General features: G+C 47.5%; 1 long non-coding RNA gene across 1 annotated transcript; it reads left to right on the top strand.

Annotated features, from left to right (window-relative positions):
* The first annotated feature begins 441 nt into the window (after positions 1 to 441).
* Positions 442 to 8,689, top strand: LOC144375017 (uncharacterized). Its single transcript, XR_013434279.1, has 2 exons — positions 442 to 1,041; positions 4,370 to 8,689. It is a non-coding gene; the product is annotated as an uncharacterized LOC144375017 (long non-coding RNA).
* The last annotated feature ends 1,810 nt before the right edge of the window (positions 8,690 to 10,499 follow it).

The following is a 10,499-nucleotide window of genomic DNA, read 5'->3' as shown; positions in this document are numbered from 1 at the left end:
GGGGTTCATCTGCTGGGTCAAATGAGGAAGAATCTGCAAAGTCAGGAGTAGAAGTAGGGGAAGAGAGGGGTTTGCAAGCAAGGAGGACTTCAGAGGGGGAGCAGGAGGAGCAGAGAGCAGGGTGTTGTGCGAGAAGGCTAAAACCTTCAATGCAGGAATCTCCCTCCACTTTTTCAGATGCTGGCAGTAGTTAAAAAGGTCTCCAAGGAGGTTTGGATCTAAGGAGCCTTCTGGAGGCCAATGATTGCCATTCTCCAGTGGATATGTAGGCCAACCTTGGGTACAGAATTTGATTAAAAGTTTTGGCTTGATGTCTGGTGTGAGGGAGAGTGTGGCCAGATTTTTTATTAAACATTTGAGAGGTGAGGCTTCAGGTATAGAGGAAGAGGTGCCCATAGTCACAGGGAGGGATGGAAGAGAGAAAGAGAGAATAAGCATAATGGAGAAAGACAAAGGGAAAACCCGGGCTGGAACTGCTTCCAGGAATCCCAGGGCCAATGGGGGTCAGGTGGGCGTCCCCAAAATGACCAGCCGTCGCCAGGAACTACAGAGGGCACTACCTGGTCGTCAACAGTGAAGTGCGATCTGTGAGACCCAATGGGGTCTGAGCCACGGGCAACCTGACGTCAGGAAAGTTTTCGACCACAGCGGAAAAAGTCAGTAATGAAAACAGAACTCCGGGTCCAGCGGAACGGAGTTCCAGGCCGGGAGTTCAGTTTTCCCGCCGGAGCAGAAAGGCAGCTTCAGGCAGACACAGTAGCCCAGCAGGAAATAGCAGCTCTAGCCGGCAGCAGTGGCAGCAGCAGCAGAGGAGGAAAAAACCACAGAACCTCTCCTGCAAACTCAGAAGCCTCACGCCCCAAAGGGAAACGCTTCACCAGAGGGTCCACTGCGACCAGTAAAGGTCTTAGTGGTGGGAATCCCCTTCCCCCAACGAGCTTCTGGAGTGTGCCTGAGGATCAAGGGTCACAGTACCAGCTGTAGCTCCAAGGGAGTTGGCGAGCCGGGGTCAAGGGGACCTTACCTACAGTCTAATCAGTGGTGAGTGCAGAAGCCACGTCTGAAAACAGCAGACCTGGGCGGAGAGTCCTCAGCGGGGCAGGGGACGGGGCTCTTGTTGGAAAGAGCTCACCCTTCTCCTCACAGGGGGCACCAGAATGAAAGAATTCCCCAGACAAAGACACTTCCCGGGAGAATTCCAATTTTATTGCAAAAAGCTGTGTGTTTATATAGAACTAAAGGGGAGATGGTAGGGCACCTTGTTGCCCCTCACCACCTTCACATGCTGTCCAAACCCATTTTGATGAGCGGAGTTATGGGGTCAGGGGAAGGAAGCCATGCCCTGTATTATGGGACCTTCATTTACAGAGTTTCCCAGCTTCAGGCTCCCAAGTGACTAAAGGAAAGCTGAAAGCTCCTTCCTTCACTCAGTGTCCTGCTGAGGACCCCTAGGGGCCCAGCAGACAAGTCTACAGGAGGGGAATAGGAGGAAAGGCTTCTGTGTCTGCTTATGAAAACAAGGAAGACTGATTTTTAATAGCTGCTCCAGGGATGGGGGGGGGGGGAATAGGCAGGAGCCCTGCCCTGCTTCTGAATGAGCAGCCAAGGGCAAAGGAGTACCTCCTTCCAAAGGTCTCCTGGGACCTGCCCTCCGATTTGGCAGGGGCAGGTCAGGTGAGTGTCCCCAGCCTGGCCAGGGGAGGCCCAAATACCATGGGCAGAGCACCAACCACATAAAGGGAAGGTAGGGGACCCCTTCTGGAGCAGATCCCTGGAGTGACCAAAGGGGCCCTTCCTGGGAAACAGTTCAACCAAAAATACAGGCTGGAAACACCATGTGGCACCACACTCAGGTGACCTCCCCACTGGCCAATCAGCAAGGGCAGTGACCACAGAACAGAGCCATCTCCCATAAGCTAAGGTGGGAGTAAGCTGGCCAATCAGGAGTACTCTGAGAAATGTGACATTAGAAACCACAGCATATTCCTGTGGTTGAAAATGTGCATTTTGTAAAGGCACAGGGAGAATTTTACAAATGTTGATGTATCATTAAGACAGGGTTAAAAAAAAAATTCTAGACTTAAAACCTTGTGTGACCATCCTCAGGGAAATTTCATTGTGTTTCTGGCTACCTTTCTTTCCAACTCTGGTAAGAAAGCCCTTCCATACTCCTGACTTCCTATGGTTTTCCTGGTCCGGGACACAGCTGGGTGGTCTTCCAGATGAAGATCCACTTGGGTGCAGTCTGCATTCTGAGGCAGTAGTTAGAAAGGGGCATCTAGTTGCCCTGCACCAGCCTTCATTGGGGAGCTGAGTTCTGTTGCTTTAAAGACAGCCTCTTCCAAACACAGAGCCACAGGATGGGAAAACCAGGTTCTTCTGGGCCACAGGGGAGATGGAGAAGACAGAACTAAAATTTAGAGATCCACAGGATGAGACCTTCGGGTTAGGCATGTATTAGCGCTGGCACTCGACTTGCTGGGGCAGTTTAGAGAGTTAGGGGTGTGGACGGTCAAGGCTCTGTTAGCCAGGCACAACCACAGAGACACATCCAAGCCTCAGTCCCCGGGTTAGTGGCGGCCCTGCGTGCACACACAGCTCTTTCCATGTGACCTGCCAGGGCAGGCACTACTGGCCGTGTGCTCAACCCCTGCCTCGCCCGTGGGCTCAGACTCTCTGCCCTACATCTCCTCTCAGCTCAGCGGGGCACAGGGCTGCTTCGTGGTCCTCCTCACATGACCTGCGGAGAATTATTCAGAGTTTAAGGTGCTCCTGGGGATGGTTGCTCCCTCTAAGCTGGCCCTTCTCACCTCCCTCCCTTTCAGCCTTACCTTCCATAATCCTCAGAATCTTACTTGACTGCACCACAGAGGGAATGGCTGAGGGGGGCATTCTGTTATGTTGGGGAGACCACTTTCCCTTTCACTGGAAGGTGTGGAGGGAAGTTGTGCAGCTGATCAAGCCAAACAGACCAACCCACGACATACAAGGCCTCTTTCCAGATGCTGCACTAGAAGGAATTGAACATGCTGGGCTCTGGCTTGGTCTTGGAGATTTATCATTTGGGTCATTATAGTCTGGCTGTGGTGCATGGTTCCCGGGGCCTGTTACAGAGGTACAAGGGCTTCCACAGAGCTCCGTAACTCCACCATGAAAGAACGCCATGCTCTACTGGCAAGCTCTGGGGCAAACATCCAGCAGATTTGGCTGCAGGTCTGTTGGATTTCAATTGTTCGCCTGTTCAGGAAGGGCCTGAGAGTAATTCCAGGGCCAAGAAAAGGGCAATGAAAGGTGGGTTGAGGTTTCTCCATCTGCGCTGCATCTGAATCAACAGGAGCTTCAATTCAAAAGCAAAGATCTGACTCAGCACAGGTGACTATAAATACTCCTAAAATGCTCAAGCTGGCTAGAGTTGGCTTTTGAATGATCTCCTTGACCTCACTTTGCTCCATAGGAAGCCTTGCAGGAAAGGGAGTGCCCGGGTTCACCCCGCTTCTGCCCACCAGGGGCCAGGGACCCTTACCTTGGTGTGACCCGCGTGAGCTCGTCTGAAGGATGCAGGATGTGACAGGTGGCGAAGGTGAAGGTGGAGTTGGTCTGTGACATGCACTTCCCAGGGTGGTACGCTAAATCGGGGAACAAAACATATTCCTTGCATCCAAGTATACCACGGTAAAAACAAAACTCCAGCACAGCCCTGAGCAGATGCAAGAAGTGATGAGCTACCTTGTTAACTGGATCTGGGTGAGGAAGGTGGTCGCTCAAAAAACGACCACATTTTTGAGCACTGGTCTGCAGAACATTGGATCCCAGCTTCCGGCCCAATCCAGACAGGGTTCCTCATCATATTCCTGGGCCAGTAGTGGATCCAGTTCCAGGGGGAGGTACTAATGGGCCTTGGGGGTAAATTTGGTTTTCCTCCACAGAGGTCAGGATCTGCTTTCTTCTTTTGTTGCTTTACATGGGCAAACAGGTGCCAAAACTCGGCCCAGGGGAGGGGATGGAGCGGTTGGGGAGAGGCACTTGGCACCTGGCAGTTAGGCAAGGCTTGTGCTGCTCCCTTTTCTGCTCATACAAAAAGGGGCGCGGGAAGCTTGCTCCACTACTGTCCACCTGTGATTGACATGGTGGGAGGTGGCGATCTCAGCAGCCTCAACAGAAACCTGGCAAGAGTTCAGAGATCAGGGCCCTCTGGGGTGCCCCATCTCCAGGACAGTGTCTGACACACAGTGGTGCAAGTGGCATCACTGCTCCCTCCTTGACACCTCCCCCTGGCTCCTTTCTTGCCATTTCTAGGATGTCTGATTTCAAGTGAAGTCGAGAGAGCAACAGGGGATCCTCAATTTATTTCCTTTTAATGTTCCTACAGGTGGTTGTTGAGGCGGCTGAAGATTATGGTCTGGAGCAAAGTAAAATCACAGGTATTAAGACCATGCATCAGAAAGCTGGGGAAGGAACAAGTAGTCACGAGACATCATGATTGTAGAGGTCATCCTCATTCATAACTCAAGCATCAGGGGAAAAAAAAGAAAAAAAAAAAAAGAGGCTGCACCAAAAAGCATGCACAATGATGTCCTGGGATGATTCCCCCCGACCCTCCCCACCCACCTGTGCCCCTGCAGCAGCTCAGCCCCCAGAGACCTCCTGGGTGAAAATGGATTAGGATCTCAGAGGCCTTGAGGAATCAAAGGCCAGGAAGATTCCAAAGGCTGTGAACTAGAAACTTCTAGCTCCTTATGGGATGTTTTCTCTCAGGTTTGACAAAAAAAAAAAAAAAAAAAAAAAGAAAGAAAGAAAACTAAAATGCAAACAAAACATAACTGATTGGTGCCCCAAACCCTACAGATCCACACACAGCTGACTGTGCCTTAAAAGAAAACCAGGAACCAGATGAAACAAACAACAAATGATAACCAAAATAAATAAATAAATAAATAAATGGTAGGCACATATATTGAAGGAAGTGAGGACAAAGCCAAAGCACAAAAATGGTGAGCGGGGCCAGAGGAGCAAGGCAAGAATGCTATGCCCCAACTGTGGTCTGGTGGGGCTCTGTGTGTCAAAGAAGGGTCCCGTGGCCCCTAGCACGGCAAGTAGCCTCTCAGCCACTGGGAGCTTTAGGCAAATGAGAGGGAGGGGGGGAAAAACCCATTTAAATAGGCTTTATGAATCTTTGTTCCTCAAGCAATAAATGAAATGGTTCACGAACTGAGATAACCGAGAAATTGCTGCAAGCCAAACAAAAATGGAGGAAGCTATGAAGAGAAGGCACTTCATTATATAACTCTGCCTATGAATTTTTCTGGGGGAAAAAAAGTTCTTTGATGAATTCATACACAAAAAGCTCCATAAACTCTCACGCGCCCAACAATCTATCATTAACACCAGTATGGTAAGAGCGATCAATGTGGTTTCAACTGCATTTCCCTTGGAGTGGGGGATATTATGAAGAATAGGTTCAGATAAAGTGGCTCATCACTTTAAAAAAAAATAAGATAAAAAGTGACTTTAAACTAAAAAGTACTATACAACTCTATAATGATACTTTTTAAGCCCTTGCGTACCAGGCCTCACATGGCCCAGGTAACTCTTCTCTGCTTATCAAACATTTCTTGGACACAGCCCTGATCTGGTCCTGTAACTCAGAGGAAACTCCAGGGCCCCTGCTGGTCAGGCACATGGAGATTTTAAACCTCATCAGCATAGAATCTTTTTCCAGTTTCTGTACAACTTATTCTTGGTTCCTGCAAAATTAAAAGTCTAGTCATCCTACTACACCAAGCTATTACTGTCTTTCATCTAAAAAGTATGTGATGTAAGAGGTGAACAATTTCACAGCCCTGTGCAGAGGGCCAGAAAATCTCTCAAGTGCCCCTGGGGTATCATCTAGAGAAGAGATTTTTTTAGAATGCTGTTAAAAGGGCAAGTACAAAAATCTCCATGGATCCTTTGGATGTCAACAAGCTGACCTGCATGGCCTCTGTCTTTTTGTCCTTCTCTCTGTGGCTGACACCAATAAGCAGGGGAGCTTGCCTGGCTGAGCTGTCTGGAGACCTTTCCTGCTAGCGTCTTCAAAGCCAGTCCAAGAGGGCACTCCCCCCTCGCACTGAACCCTGACAGGCAAGTGCTTCCACAAAGGCCCCTCCATGTAAGAAGTGTCAAGAGCTGATGCCCACCAGTCAGCATCCATGTGGGAGTTTCTAGACTCTGGAGGGACCTCCTGTGGTTCTCCCAGGTAAGGACACCATAAAGAAACTGCTTTCAGTAAGTGTGCTGTGCTCTGGAAGTTTTAAGGAGGGCTGGCTCTATGCTGTTGGTTTTCGATTCTCATTCTTCATTATTCGACTTCCAAGCTGCAGTTGGCTTGCTCTGCTCTGGCTTCACATACATGCTGATGCAAGAGCACAGGGGCTTCCTCGGCAGGTCCTGATGTGGGTGGGTGTGGGCAGACTACAGTAGAGCCAGGCAGCATCAAAAAGCACTTCCTCCCACAAGACACTAGGAAGGAACTTCCCTACACCAAAGACATCTGAAGGCCTGTCAATCAATGTACCATCCTTTTCTGTCTGGTTCTGCTGGGTCCCTGGGCCACCTTTCCTTCACGAGCTTATCTAGACCCACTTCTGTGGACATGAGTGAGACTGACTGAAAGCAAGACAGGATACAAGCTGATGAAGGTGTACTGCAACTGGCCCCTGCCCTGTGATAAAGCCATAGGAACACATGGCTGCCAGAACTTTCTGTCTGGCTCCTTTCCAACAGGACCTATTCCGTTCCCTTTCCCCACACTCTGTAACTGCTCCTGAATGGAATTTGGACCTATGCATAAAACAAAGATGTGACGAAAGCTGATTCTTGGCTCTCACCTCTGGTGGCCAGGTGTTGGAGACTTAGGGAAATTTTCAAGGCCTGTTTAGACCAAGTGTGACCGCCTTCCAATACCAACTTCAGGATCTCAGCCCCAGTTATGACAGATCTCTACTGCAGGGTCACTCACTACCAGATCAGATGCCACTGTCTGCATGATTCCAGATATTTCCCCAGGTAAAATGGGCTCCATGGGTATAAATGCTGAATAGACTGACCTGCAACATCTTCTGTGGGCATAGCTTTAATCTCACACTTTCTTCACCTTTAAGGATCAAGGCATCCAAGATAATTCACCTGAATGGTCCAGCCGGCCAGCCAACTACTGACTTAACTGTGTGAACTTAACTCTTAATCGTCTGCCACATAGAGGCTCTTCCCTACACATAAAAATCTAAAATACAGAACACTGTCAGGACAAGATATGGACTGTTTCTAATCAAGTGCATTTCCTACGTGAATCAGAACAAAAAAAGGTCACTGAAATAAAGTAAAACTATAATCTAAATACTGTTTAAAACAATCCATTTTAATCATCTAAATTATTTACAATACAATAACATGGATCCTTTTAAAGACATTGGATTTTAAAAAATCACCAAGTGATACTTCAAAGAACACATTAAAATATATTAATAAAATATTTTCAGTGCTCAAAACTCCCCCCACCCTGACATGGGACAGCAGGCTCTAGTCAAAAGTGCCTAAAATACAAGTCTTCCCAGTTTGCCCATCACACCAGTTGTTAAGAAAAAAGGTTAATCAACTTGTTTTCAGAATTTCTAGCTATGAAATATTCCTGGACAGAATGGCGAATCCCAGGACTGTGGCTAAGTGTGGATGATGGACAAAAACAGAGACCAGACCAGCTGGATACAAATCCCCAAATTCAGAGGATGCCCCAAGTCTTCCCACCGAGGCTCATCTGTCTGCCTGTGACTCACTGGTTGTATACAGAGAGCCACCTGGAGCCTCCAGGATGATTTATGTACAGAGTAAAATGCTTTCCACATTCCAAACATCAAAATGGTTTTGTCATTCCCAACAGAGAAAAAAAGAGCCAAGTCAGAGTACATCCTTCCCCCTCTGATGAGCTTTTAGAGATGAGTCTTATCAGGAAAACAAGTTCAAAAGAACTCTAGGTCATTCAAACAATGAGACCATCCCTAAATTACTTTCAGCAACCCAGATAATTCCTTTTTGAATTCACATATCTTGAGCCTGACCCTTCTATAGTTTCCACTGTAACTGTGCATGCCTCACCTCAAATAACGTTGCTGGGGTGGATTTGCTACAGGTTTCAGTAAGGAGGGCCTAGGAAGAACGGTCACTGCCTATGGTGACTTTTTATTCCTCATGACTAGTTTCCTGGCTCCTTTCCACCAGGAGCTGCTCCCTTCCTTTTTATGTAAGCTAGTGCTTATGGTTGGGACTTTAGTCCCATCACCAATTCCCTCTCTCACTGGGTCCTCCAAGAAAAGTTGTTTGTCAACATGATAGCTTCTGTTCAACTTTTCAAAGATGCACCCAGTGGTGGTCCTTGAACTTCCTGGATTCACCTTCTACTTGTAAAGCTGTGGGGAGAGCACTGTCTACCCTTTCAGCACAAGTCACTCAGACACTGTTCTTCAAAAACACCTGCCTGCCAGATGGCCACTAGGACAGGGGTAGGATGGCTGACACAGCCAGTTGCCCTTTGTTGACTGTGTAGATACTACATAGATAAGCATCTTCATTTTTGCACAAACTTAATCCGGTTACTTAATTGCTTAAAAAAAATCAAACCATAAATAAATCTAAATGCTAAACAATTGTCAACGTTACCTATGACTCCTTGGAAGTTGACAAAGGAAAAAGAAAAGTCAGGGCAAATCAAGTCTCTTGACCACAGCTGTCAGAAATTAGCCAAGAGATGGGAGACACCATCAAGAACCTTGGCTTTTTCCTGCCTTGTGTTTTTGTGGGGAATGTTGGAGTCTCTGCAGATGAAAATTGTGAATCACAAAGATGAATGTCCTTCCTTCAAAGGTGGTGACTCAGGAATGTAACAAGGATGACAGCACTGGGTCAATTCATCTTTTTTAGGTCTGTCCCCTTATCACACAGAGCTTTCCAGCATGTGGATCTGGGAGATCCAGGAAGAGTGAAGGGTAACTATCTGGGGCATATGGTGACCACAGACCCTTGCTTTCAGGGCCCTGAGTAAAAAGCTTCCCATTCTAAGGCCAACTGAGATGGGTCATTCTACAAACTCAGGCTCACCTTCAGAGACTGGGGTAGGGGAGTGGGGACCAAGATCAGCTCAATGTCTTTTCTAGATTCATCTAGAGTCCTCTGGAAGAATTTAATGACATTCTGTTAGGGTTTATTTGGTTAATCACTTTGAAAAATTCCACTTTGAACATGTGTAAGCTGGAAAGAAAGTGACATATATGCCTTCATTGAAGTAATTCAAGTCAAAAGGCTGGCCTATCAAGGGCTGTCTGGATCCTGAAAGTTTTCTGGGCTTCTCTCTCTCTCAGTGCAACCCACAGGTAACAGATTCTGTCATTTGTTTCAGAATGACTTAGAACTCACAATTCTCCTAGCACTGCCCAGGTCATAAACTCAAATGGGGAGTTAAGGAAACCTCCATGAAGAAGGTGACACCAGAGGTCAGGTGCTGGATAGGCAGCTCATTATAGAGTCACACTGGTGCAAAAGGCCAAGCTGGCTGAATTAAGGTGAAAGTACAGAGTGTTCAGAAGGGCTCCTCCTATTCTGTGCTGAACACCAGGCAAAGGAGGCACCTGGCTGTGGTCCCCTGACAAGTGTCCAACAGACAGCCTGTAATTACTTGGATTTGAACTTGAGCAGAGAGGAAAGCTCCCAGAGAACTTGTTCTAGAATGTTCTTCAGGTTTCCTAGGAGACGGGGGCACAACACAAACAGCATATCCACACACAAAGAAAGAAGCCAGGAGGAGGCATCTCCTGCTCCATCTCAGTCCCTTGGCCCCTCCTAGAGCCCAGATGTTATCAAAGCCTTGTCTTCTGACTGAATAAGTCTCCAGCAGAATCCAGGCTGGGCCACACTTATAAAAGAAGGACCAAAAACTCCTGTGTCTCTCTCTGAGAGGTTTCTCTCTACTTCGGGAAAGAAGGACTTCAACTTACAATTGATGAGCTAGTAAGATGGGTTTCCAGTGAACACTAGAAGCTGCAGTTTACAGAACCAAATGGTTATTCTCTTCCTGACCGGAAAACAAGTGTGGAGTTGGAGCTTGAATAAGACAAACTTTGGCCTCAATTGGAACCTCTGCAGTATACAATTTTTTTCATCCATTCACTCAAATGCTATTTACTGAGATGATTGTGGTCCAGGAACTGTGCTGCACACCAGAGATGCTGAAATGAGAGCTGAAAGGGACTGACATCAGGCTTCCTCATTCTAGGGGGAAGTGATAAATCAAGACAAAGAGCAAAGACTTGGAATGATTTGCACTTGGACACCTAGTGACATTTCAAAGTCAACTGTGCATATTTCAACTCATGGATTTCTCCTGAAACTTTAGCCACCTAATACCTTCCCCAACTCAACTGATGGCAACTCCATGATTCCAGCTGCTTAGGTCAAAAGCCCTGGGACGATCT

Source organism: Ictidomys tridecemlineatus, chromosome 2, assembly GCF_052094955.1.
Source record: "Ictidomys tridecemlineatus isolate mIctTri1 chromosome 2, mIctTri1.hap1, whole genome shotgun sequence".
Taxonomy (NCBI): Eukaryota; Metazoa; Chordata; class Mammalia; order Rodentia; family Sciuridae; genus Ictidomys; species Ictidomys tridecemlineatus.
The sequence above is the reverse complement of the archived record's forward strand: the minus strand, read 5'-3'. Positions and strand labels throughout refer to the sequence as shown.